Below are 11827 nucleotides of genomic sequence, written 5' to 3' on the forward strand. Positions count from 1 at the left end.
GTGCTCCTGCTATTGCGTCCGGACGGCTACCGTCGCTGACGGTGGAGGTGGGGCCCTCCCGCGTGCCGACGGTGCTGCTGCCCTAGTCCCAGCTCTGATTCTTCGCCGTGTTGTCCTCACTTCGCGGTGTCGTGGTGAGACGGCGTGGGGGCCTCTTGACCGTGTTGGCGCTGGGTGGTGGTTGGTTTGGTGGCTGGCTCTGGAGCGCCCGAGGTGCGGGTTGGGATCGGGGGAAACCCCTGTCGGCTTGGCCGACACCGACGCGGTGGCGCCTGTGGGTGCCTACTGACCTTCCGGGAGGGCGTCGGGGGCTACCCTTCCTCTCGCCTCGTCGTGTACCGGAGGAAACCCTTGGCAGCAGCGTCGTCATCGTCGCGATCCTTCTTGGAGGTGTTGATAGGTGCCGGCGCTTCGGAGTCTAGGAGCCTAGTGGAAGATCCCGGTGGGCGCAACGTTCGCGAGGCTTCTTCGTTTTCGTTGATCCGCCGTTGTCGGCATTTGTTTCTTTTACTCTTTCTCTTTCGTTTCTTTTGGGCGTGACTGTGCTGCTTCCGCCCCAGCACCTATCCTTGTACGGCTTGGTTGGTTGCTTTGTATACAAAGCGGGGGAAACCCTTTTTCGGCAAAAAGAAGTGTCACACTCTCCACGCACAAAAAAAAGAGAATAAGCGTCACGGTCTCTCCAAAAGGGGAGCACTGAGCACAGACAGCATATGTGATGGTCAATGTTTTTCCAAAACCAATTCAATCTAGCACAAGCCCGAGAGAAGATGTTTACGAGTGTATCTGCAATCACATATCTTTGGTATACAGTTGAGAAGCTGACAGACAACACAGAGTTTCATGTTCTCATTCTCATTGCACAAGAACAAACTAAACCATTTTCGCAGCACAAAGGGGATGAAATACAGGTATACAGCCGACAGGATCAAGCCATGGATACTTCAAGAGAGGACTTCGCAAGCCACAGCAACACAAGATCCTTCCTTTTCAGAACCAGGTAGGTCTCCGCACGCCCAATCTCATCCGAGACCACATCCTCGCGGAAGCCAATCAACTCGAGGACCTCCATCGGAGCTGGTTTTGAGAGGGAAAGGGAAGAAGGCAGTTACTCCTATAGTGTACACCAGAATTTTAAGACTAGTGGGACTTTGCAGAGATAAGAGATGTACCTTTGTAATTCGCCACGCTCCTTTGGAAATGCGGATTGGTCTAGAAGTTTGGACAAAAGGATGATAATTAGCAACAATTTGTTTTAGTGCATCAGAAGACAAAGCATAACATACAGAAACCAAGCATACCTTGCGCAATCTTCTTGGGTTCATTTGGGTTCTCTATCACATTCTTGATAATTTTGAAGAGTGTTTGAAGTGCAGAGGATGCCTCTGAAGGTGTAGCTTGCGACCGAAGCATTTCAATAGCCTACTGGAGACACGAACAGAGGGCTGCCACTGGCTCTTCTATTCTTTGCAGTTCATCTCTCTTTAAATTAGCAGCATGATCGTCAGGGTTAGGTTCAGAATCCAAAACTGAGTGTTTTCTGCTCTGCCCAATCTCCGCTCGAATCTTATTTCCAGGTTTCAGAACAGCTCCACAGGTACTAGCATCCAGATCAGGTTCTCCCATGCGCTTCCCATCAATGCACACCTCCTGGTTTTGAATAGAGCTAGAGGAGTCATCAGGATCAGGTTCAGATTTCAGAACTGTGGAGTCAATTCTCAGCTCCATCTCCACTTCCGTCTTGTTTCTAGATTCCAGGACAAACTCACTAGTACCATCATCAGGATCAGGTTCATTATCATGCTCACCATTGATCTCCTTGTTAAGCATGTCAACATCTGCCGAATCATCAGGATCAGGTTCTAGGCAACCAACAGAGCTTTTCTTGGCAACATCATCAGGAACAGGCTCAGAATAACCTCTGGTATTCTGCTCTGTAGATGCCACAAAACCTGCTGATCCTACATCAATAGGCATGGCATCATTATCATCTGGGTCTGGTTCCGCCTTCACATTTTCCTGAATAAAATCCTGACCAGCATCATCCGGATCAGGTTCAGCTTGTGTACCCTGCACATTATATTTCTCCACAGATTTAGTAACACTACTGTGGGAACTCCCCAAATCTGTTGATGATGCACTCAAGAGAAGCTGATAAGCAGCTACTCCTTGCAACACACAGGCACTTGCCAGTGAACTCGATCCACCCCCAAGCTTGTGACCGACAACACGATCTTCCGGTTCTAAATCAAATTCATCTTCATAGGAATCAAATATTTTGCGGCCACTCAGCACATGTCCACTTGATTTGGTCCAGTCCAAGGACGCAGCTTCCTCATTCAACCGAACAGAAAAATAACTGTAAGTTGAGGATCAGGTGAAGTCAAAGCAAACAGCTGGCAAACAAAGGCAACTGGGGCAGCTAAAATAAAGAACCTGCTTATTAAGAGCGAAAAAGTGGGCATCATGCTCAGAGTGCACCTTATGCGCCTGAAATCAATGAATAGACAAGTAAAAAGAATGTAAAAGGCCGTAACGATAGCAAAAAGATAATCCGCATACGAAATACAAATTCTATGGGAATATAAAACCAAAAAAATTACAAGTTCATGGAGCAGAGTTTTCTTGATACTTTCGTATTTCCGAAATCCTTTCAAATCATCAGTTCGTAGGCGAAGGGGTATCTCCTCTCCCATGTTCTATATGAATAGCACACAATATACCCTCAGAAAACAAAAATTGCTGCGTGATGAATATTAATTGTACTGTATGCGAGTAACTTATATTCACCTTATTGAAGCCTATAATGCATTTTGGACTAACACCTACATATCCCACTGGTGCCATTTCAGTCATGATTCCCACTTGCCATCTATGCTGAAAAAACCGAAAAAATTAACTGTCTAAATATGAAACTACACAAAGAAACAGACCTGCCACTTGAAGATTGTTACCTTGTTCATGATCGCAATTATGCCGGGGTCACAAGCAAGCATGTGCATTCTTTTCAGAGCTTCTGAAGGTGGTGGATTCAACTGGCACCCAAAAGGCAAATAAGCACACAATTTTAATTTAAGATGCCATGATTGGCCTACCCACGATTATACAAATCAGACAGAAACTTGCTACTACTAGCATGCCATGATTGTGTAATTTTGGGACGGACGGACGGACGGAGAAAGTAGAGTTTTTAGGCAACACCTGACATGATCAAGGAGTATAACATGGATTTCATCATTCTAGAAAGTTAGTGGTATGAGATGGAAATGGCTTCAAAATTATGTTCATTTATTCTGGACTAAATAAACAAATTAGCAGGCAACATGATTTTGGGTCTTCTATGCTCTCCTGTATAGATATTTGTTTAAATTACACAATCTAGTTTTTCCATACTTTGCAAATCAATATCCATGACATACACACTGCTGACTGCTCGAATGATCCAATGGAAAGAGCATAGAATTATTCAAGCAGGAAGACCAAAAATGTAAAGGTACAAAATAGCATGAGCAGAAGTAAGATTTATGAGCAAACTGGCATCATGATTGTTATCCAATGGATCTGTCTCATATGAACCGAAAAACACAAATGGGTTCAGAAGATTGACTAACCTCAGCCCCGGGTAAGTGAAGTGTCCGAAAATCACAGAAGATGTATTGCCCCTGTGGAAGTTTTAGCGAAACACGGGGCCTGCCTGAAGATCATTGACTCAGCCGTTGTTCTTCCTCTTCAAATCCAATTATCCGCAGATCTGGTCTTTTGCCATTGTCTGATACTTCCTCAATTTCATCTTCAAAGACACCCATCATTCTAATAGGCCGGTATGGGACCCAGTCCCGGTATATGGCTGGGCTGGGGCATCCGACTTTAGATGTTAGAGTTTGGTGCAATGTCCATTTGGTCACCCTGTGCGTTCGGTTTATTCGGTTTACATGGTTCGATTTATACGGTTTTTCAGTTTGTACGGTATTAATACTTCGGTAAATATGGTATGAAATTAAAATATGGTTCGGTTTCGGTATATACCAAATTATTTCGGTATGGTTTCGGTATATGCCATAAAAACCAAAGTTGACGCGAATTTGGAAATGACGTAATAATAATTAGTAAATTTATGACTCAAAACACATACTATTCTACACAAATAGTATATGACTATATATATATAAGTATATATGCATGCATTGATTCATCTGTTGATGGTTATGGACGTCCTTAGCATTTTAAAAATAGAAAAATGACTATGTTACAAGAAAAAATTACGAGCTTAGTAGTGCATTTGACTCATGTACAAGAAAAATGACAACTTGTATGGTTGTTCATCTCAAGAAATATAAAATTATTTTTTACTTCGGTTTATTCGGTTAACCGTTCGGTTTTCCGGTATATACCATAAAAACCAAGTTCAAATCGGTATGAAAAGTTCATACCATACCGAAACCAGAAACCATAAAAACCATAAAATTGGTTTGGTTCGGTTTATTTTTGGTATGGTTTTTCGGTTCGGTTTTTAAATGCACAGAGTGACCATTTGGTATTAGGCCCGGATATTCGGCACACCTTCATCAATGGGATATGAGTAGCAACAGGTGTTGCCTGGATGGTGGTTTCAGACTCACTGATGTATTACTTTGTATGGTCGCTGTGAATAATTAATAAGATGGCCACATGCGTCGTCTAGATGCAGAGGCCGGGGGTTTATCCTCCTTTTCCAAAAAAATATTCTAATAGGCTTACCCTGATGCACGAAAAGAGAGAGAGAAAGGTGCATAGAAATTGTGTTATTCACCATTGCATTAGCAATTACCCAACAGCATGTTGAATATACGTGCAACGCATGCGCATCATACCTCACTGACAGCAGCTTCTTCCAGTGTTAAGCTTGAATGGGGGTCTAAAAATGGACTGATCAGCTTGGAACCTTTATTTGCAGATTGTGGAACTATGAACTTCAACATCTCTGGTTTAAAAATAGTCAAATCCTGGAGCAGTCGCCCAAATTCCTTCACCGTACAGCTTGGGTCTGCATCAACGTCAAGTTGCCTGCCTCTCCAAGTGACAGATATGCAAGCTATTCTCTGTTCATCCATTTTGTTCCTGACAAAAACCACCTAATGCTGTCAGTTTATGTGTTCGATAAATTATATGATGATCATTTTTTTTCAAGAAAACGCAGGAGACCCATGCGTTTCATTCCATTGAAAAGAGGGAGTTTGTAATTACAATCCTCCTAGGAGGCGGTTTCACAAAGAAAGTAGATGCTAGTGCACATCCCATGAGGTGGGCAGCACGACTCTAAGGCCAGCAGCGCCAGCAGTGGCCCAAAGCCTGGCTTCGGCCTTGATCCTACTCACTAAGGCGTGAACGGACGGTTGCACGCGGTCGAAGATGCAGTCGTTTCGGTGTTTCCAAATCATCCAGGATGTCAAAAGCATCGCGGATGCAAGCCCCTTGCGCATCAGCTGGGAGGTGTCTTGCCTAGCGTTGAGCCACCAATCGAGTAGGGAGCTGTCATTGGCCGGCGCTCGGCAGGTCATGCGCATCCAGGAAAGGATCTCGTGCCAGACCTGCCGCGAGAAGGGGCAGGCTAGCAGGAGGTGCTGCATCGTCTCCGGGGCCTGGTTGCACAAGGGGCACGCCATGTGGTGCTGAAGCCCATGTCAATCAAGGCGGTCAGCCGTCCAGCAGCGGTCAAGGCTGGCGAGCCAGAGAAAGAACTTCACTTTCGGCGGCGCCCAACTCTTCCAAGTGAGCTTCCAATGGTTGCAGGCGATTGATCCATGGAAGGATGCGAGGTAGGCGGATTTGGCAGTGTAGGTGCCGGCCTCAGTCCACTTCCAAATCAGCTTGTCAGGCTCGGCGGAGAGGGCAATACCCTCGAGGAGTCGCCAAAGCAACAAGTACTGGCCGATCTCGTGAACGCCCAAGACGTCGTGGATGTCGCGCGCCCAGAGATGGGCCCGCAGGCCCTCAGCGACCGTCCTATTCTTCCTTCGCCGTTTGGGGATGCACGCGTGCAGCAAGGGTGCAATCTCACGAACGGAGCGTCCATTGATCCACCGTTCCCAATGGACGTGTGGGTGCTGGCGAAGAAGAAGGTCTGCTCCTCAGTAGAGAACTGGAGGTCGAGACCAGCCCAAGCACGGCGCCCGTCGGTTTTGCTGAACCAGAGCCAACGGGTCCTGAGCGCCATGCCGGTGCGCTCCAGATCGTGCACGCCCAGCCGGCCGAGGCTCCTGGGGCGCGAGACACGATGCCAGTTAACGTGGCAGTGGCCTCCCTTGGCCTCGGCGCGCCCGGCCCAAAGGAACCCACGCTGGATACGCTCAAGCATGCGGAGGATCCTCTTTGGGGGCGCCAACACAAGCAGCTGGTGCAGCGGGATCGCGCTGAGCACCGATTTCACCAGCACAAGCCGACCTGCTCGGTTCATGAGCCAAGCCTTCCAGGTGGGCAGTCTGCCCGCCACTCTGTCAACGAGGGGTAGCAGCTGCGTGGTGGTGGGGCATCGAATGGTGAGCGGGATGCCGAGGTAGGTAATGGGGAGCTTGACGATTGGGCAGCCCAGGCTCTCGACGACGGGCGGTACAGTGTCATCTTCGCAGCGGATGAGCGTGGCGGTGCTCTTGGCGAAGTTGACGCGGAGTCCGGATGCCCGGCCAAAAAGCTGCAGGATTGCCTTCACGGCCTCGATGTCGTCCGGATGCAGGTGACAGAAGAGGACCACATCATCCGCATAAAGCGAGATGGGGGGGGGGGGATCGGCCTGGAGGGGTGCAGCCGGCGTATGATCCCGAGCTCGGTGGCGCGCTTGAACAGGCGACCAAGGGTGTCAACAGCCAAGACGAACAGCTGCGGCGACATCGGGTCCCCTTGGCACAGGCCTTGGCGGTGCCAAATTGGGGGGCCAGGGCTTCCATTGAGCAGCACCTTGGTGCTAGCAGAAGACAGGAGGATCGCCAGCCACTCAAGGAATCTGTCCCCGAAGCCGTATTGTTTCAGCACCTCGAAGAGGAAAGGCCAGGATATCGAGTCGAACGCCCTCGCGAGATCAAGCTTCAGCATTACGCCCGGTGCTCCCAGCTGGTGCAGAAGACGAGCAGATTGGCGCACCAGGACAAAGTTGTCATGGAGGCTGCGCCCGAGGATGAAGGCGTTCTGGTTGCTGCTGACGAGGGCGTCGAGTCTCGGCGCGAGGTGGAGCGATAGCACCTTGGCGAAGACTTTTGCAAGCAGGTGGATGAGGCTGATCGGCCAATAGTCCCGCAGGCAGCTCGCGTCGGCGTGCTTGGGGAGCAGGGAGAGCAGGGCCTGGTTCAGACATGCGAACCCGCGCCCCCGCATGTCGTAGAGTTGCTGGAAGACGGCGGCGAAGTCAGCCTTGACCGTGAGCCAGCAAGCGCGTAGGAACTCGGTCGTGAAGCCGTCGGGCCCTGGTGCCTTGCGCGCTGGCAGCTGCTTCACGGCATTCCAAATCTCCTCATCTTCAAAGGGGCGTCCAGCTCGAGGAGGTCCGGAGATGGGGTGATCAGCTGCGAGAGGTCCAGCGTGCAGTCACGGCCGACCTCGGTGCCTAACAACTCGTCAAAGTGCGCAAAGGCGGCGGAGGCCATGTCGGCATGGTCGGTCAGCGTGTGGTCATCAACGTCGAGGCTGTGCACCCGATTCTTCTAGCGGCGATAAGAGCATTGCCGGTGAAAGAAGGAGGTGTTAGCGTCTCCGTCCTTGAGGGTTGTGATGCGCGCCCGCTGCCGCGCAATGGTGCGCTCGAGAGACGCTAGTCCAAGGTAGGAGCGCTTGATTTGCTTGCGTAGCCACTCCTCATGAGCAGAAAGCATCCTGTCCTCCTGGGCCTTGTCAAACCGGAGCAGCAGATCACAGAAAAGGGCCAGCTTGTGCCGAACGTTGCCGACCGTGCACGCGCTCCAGCTGGTCAGCTTGCGAGCCGTGGCTTGGAGGCGCCGCACGAGCCGCCGGAATGGGTCGGCGTCATCCACGGAAAGCCAGGCTTCCGCGACGACGTCTTGGAACCCATCCAAGCTCACCCAAAAGTCCTCGAAGTGGAATCGTTGGTGGCTCGGTGGTTGCGGAGAACAATCCAGGAGCAGCGGGCTATGGTCGGAGACCACCGAGGTGAGGCATCGAAGGTGGCAGCTGCTATGGCGCTCCTCCCAGTCCGTCATGCATAGCACCCTGTCGAGGTGGACCAGGGTTGGTGTAACACCCTCGATGCGACTATAGCTCCCACGTGTCGAGGCACGACTTAGAGACATAATCGCATTGAAGGCATATGTCGCAAGTTAGGCAATCTTCACAAACATCCCATGTAATGTAATAATAAAAGGGGAGATAACATAGTTGGCTTACACTCGCCACGTCAATCAAGTACATAAATAACATTACATCATCCAAAACACTCATGGCCCGACTACGTCGCCAAAATGAAAGAGAACCCAACAAGCGACATGGTCCCAATCACCCCAACTGGGCACCACTACTGATCATCGGGAAAGGAAACGTAGTATCATTGAGAGTCTTCGTCGAACTCCCACTGGAGCTCACACGCGACTCCTGGAGCGGAATCATCAGGCCCTGCATCTGGTGTAAAAGTAATCTGTGAGCCATAGGGACTCAGCAATCTCACACCCTCGCGATCAAGACTATTCAAGCTTATAGGGTATGGCAAGATAAATATAAGTGGAGCTGTAGCAAGCGACTAGCAAATATGGTGGCTAACTTATTCGCAAAAGAGAGCGAGAAGAGGAGGCAAAGCACGAGCGAGAAACTAGAGGACAACCTGTGCAAACATTACTCCAACACTGTGTCCACTTCCCGGACTCCGCCGAGAAGAGGCCATCACGGTAACACACTCGGTCGATTCATTTTAATTAAATTAAGGTTCAAGTTATCTACAACCGGACATTAACAAATTCCCATCTGCCCATAACCGCAGGCACGGCTTCCGAAAGTTCAAGTCCCTGCAGGGGAGTCCCAACTTAGCCCATGACAAGCTCTCACGGTCAACGAAGGATTAGACCTCCTCCCAAGACGTTCCGATCAGACTCGGTATCTCGGTAACTCAAGACACTTCGACAGGTTAAAACAAGACCAGCAACACCGCCCGAATGTGCCGACAAATCCCGATAGGAGCTGCACATATCTCTTTCTCAGGGCACACTCAGATTGTCCTAGGTACGGGTAGGCCAGCCCAGAGTTGCCCCTGGTAGCCACCGGTAGCTGACAGGTGGACCAACACTCAGAGGAGCACTGGCCCGGGGGGGTAAAATAAGATGACCCTTGAGTCTGCAGAACCCAAAGGAAAGAAAAGGCTAGGTGGCAAATGGTAAAACCAAGGTTGGGCAATGCTGGAAAAGCTTTAATCAAGGCGAAATATCAAGGGGTTCCCATTATAACCCAACCGCGTAAGGAACACAAAATCCGGGAACATAACACCGATATGATGGAAACTAGGGCGGCAAGAGTGGAACAAAACACTAGGCGAGAGGCCGAGCCTCCCACCCTTTACCAAGTATATAGATGCATTCAGATAACATAGCAATATAATGATATCCCAACAAGTAAATAAAAGATGTTCCAACAAGGAACGGTCTTCAATCTTCACCTGCAACTAGCAACGCTATAAGAGGGGCTGAGCGAAGCGGTAACATAGCCAATCAACGGTTTGCTAGGACATGGGGGGTTAGAGGTTTGACATGGCAATTTGGGAGGCTTGCAAGTAAGTGGTAGGCATCATAGCAATGGCATAGCAAAAGAGCGAGAAAACTAGCATAGCAAAGATAGTAGTGATTTCGAGGGTATGATCATCTTGCCTGCACAGTTGTCAGAGTTGACTGAATCCTCGAAAGCAAACTCAACGAGCTCCTCGGTAGCGAACTCGTCTCCCGGCTCTACCCAAACAAGACAAACAAGCAACAAGGATACAATCAACCACGTGCAAGACCAAGCAATATGATGAAATGATGATATGCTATGCGGGATGCGATGCGGGATGCAAAATGCAAGATATGACAGGAAATGCATGAACTTGGCCTCAACTTGGAATTCCAAGGGTGCCACTGGAAAGATGAGATGAAATCGCTTGAAAACGATATAAAGAACGCCGGAATCGGAGTTACGGTTTGGAAATGGCAAGCGTTTCAAAAATGACACCGGTCTGCGATTTACAGCAAGTAGGCATCTAAATGCAATAAAAAGAACATGCTACAGCACCCAAACATGACAACAAAATACATGGCAGGGATGCACACAAGATGCTTAACAAAAGTCTAGCACTGAGCTACGGCCAATTCATCCATTAACAGGTTCGAACAAGCATGGCAAAAACGCAAATGGTAAAACAGATCTTAGACTTAGTGAAATTAACACTCGTCTGGAATTTCAGACCATATAGCCCTCTTCGGAGCAACAAAACAACATGCTACAGGACCTGAACATGACAAAGAAAGACATGGCATGGAGCTACTCAACAAGCTTAACAAAAGTCCCTTAGTGACCTTGAGCCAAAAGGGATCACAAAATATACTAACAAGCACACGAACATAGCAAAAACATAATCAGTTTTCAGACTTAGTGAAAACTGGGACATGCTGAAACATAACTCACGAAGGCATGTTTACGAGCTCGATGCACTCACTACGGTGCAAGTCATGTCAATACAAGCATACACCCATAAAGAAGGCACAAAATACAAACTAGACATGGCAAGAACAATGGTATAGCATGCACGGATCAACCACAATAACATCGGCAAAATCGCAAACGAGTTGACGATCTGCCCAGATTCACAACGAAGCAAAAGTAGAGCTCGATTGACTCAAGCTAGGGTGCTCTATAATTGCAAACAAAGCCATGGATGGATAGAGCACTACAATATTAACAAAACTCCCTTAATGATCATCCTCAAAAGGGGCACAGATCACTAGGAAACAACAAGAACATATGGCATCATGAGATAAACAATCCCAGGACTTAGTAAAATTACTAAGTCCCTGAAAACAGAATTAGCAAGTGCACCACTTTGCAAGCTTGCACAAGAGACCACACACATCCTAAAAATACATGGGTTGCACCTCTGGAAAGATGACAAAACCCTTAACAAAACATATGCAGAACTCACGGGCATAACATGCACACATTAATCATGGCAAAAATGACAAAAGTCTAAGATGAACTAGCAGATCTGACAATTAACTCACGATGCCCTCTTCTAACAGCATTTCGGGTATCAAGATGAGCACAAATGAAGATAATGCAATGGAATGAAATGATGTACTCTTTGAGATGAACATTTTGATATGCTATATGCCCAAATCGGAGTTATGGATGAAAAGTTACGGAGCCGCGAACATGTGCATATGAGCTAAAATCCTGAGGACTTGGACGAAAAATGACCTAGGGTTAGGATTTCAGATCTGAGATCTGCGCGGATTACGAGGCCGCCGGAGTTACTGTTCACCGCCGGAATGTCGAGGTCGCCGGAGAGGCTCGTGGCGGCCGGAGCTGTCGGGGCCGGGGCGGAGGCGGCCGCGGCGGGGCGGCGGCAGGCGCGCGACAGCGGGAGGCGGGGCGGCGACCGGCGCGCGGCAGCGGCGCGGAGGACGGCGACCGGCGCGTGGGCGGCGGCGACTGCGCGTGGAGGACGGCGGCGGCTTCGGTAGGCGGCGGCGGGGCGATGCGGGCCGGGAGGGCCGGCTGCGGTCCTCAGCGGGCCGGCTGGGGCGGCGAAGTGGACGCAGGCGGCGACGAGTGGCGCGGCGCCACGTGGCAGCGGCGGGGCTGTCCGGACGTGTCCGGCGGCGGATCTGTG

At 49.5% G+C, this 11827-nt stretch overlaps 1 pseudogene; it reads right to left on the bottom strand.

Annotated features, from left to right (window-relative positions):
• Positions 1-928: 928 nt before the first annotated feature.
• Positions 929-5090, bottom strand: LOC119327658 (annotated as a pseudogene).
• Between the last annotated feature and the right edge of the window lie 6737 nt (positions 5091-11827).

This window comes from Triticum dicoccoides, chromosome 7A (assembly GCF_002162155.2).
Source record: "Triticum dicoccoides isolate Atlit2015 ecotype Zavitan chromosome 7A, WEW_v2.0, whole genome shotgun sequence".
NCBI classification, from domain to species: domain Eukaryota; kingdom Viridiplantae; phylum Streptophyta; class Magnoliopsida; order Poales; family Poaceae; genus Triticum; species Triticum dicoccoides.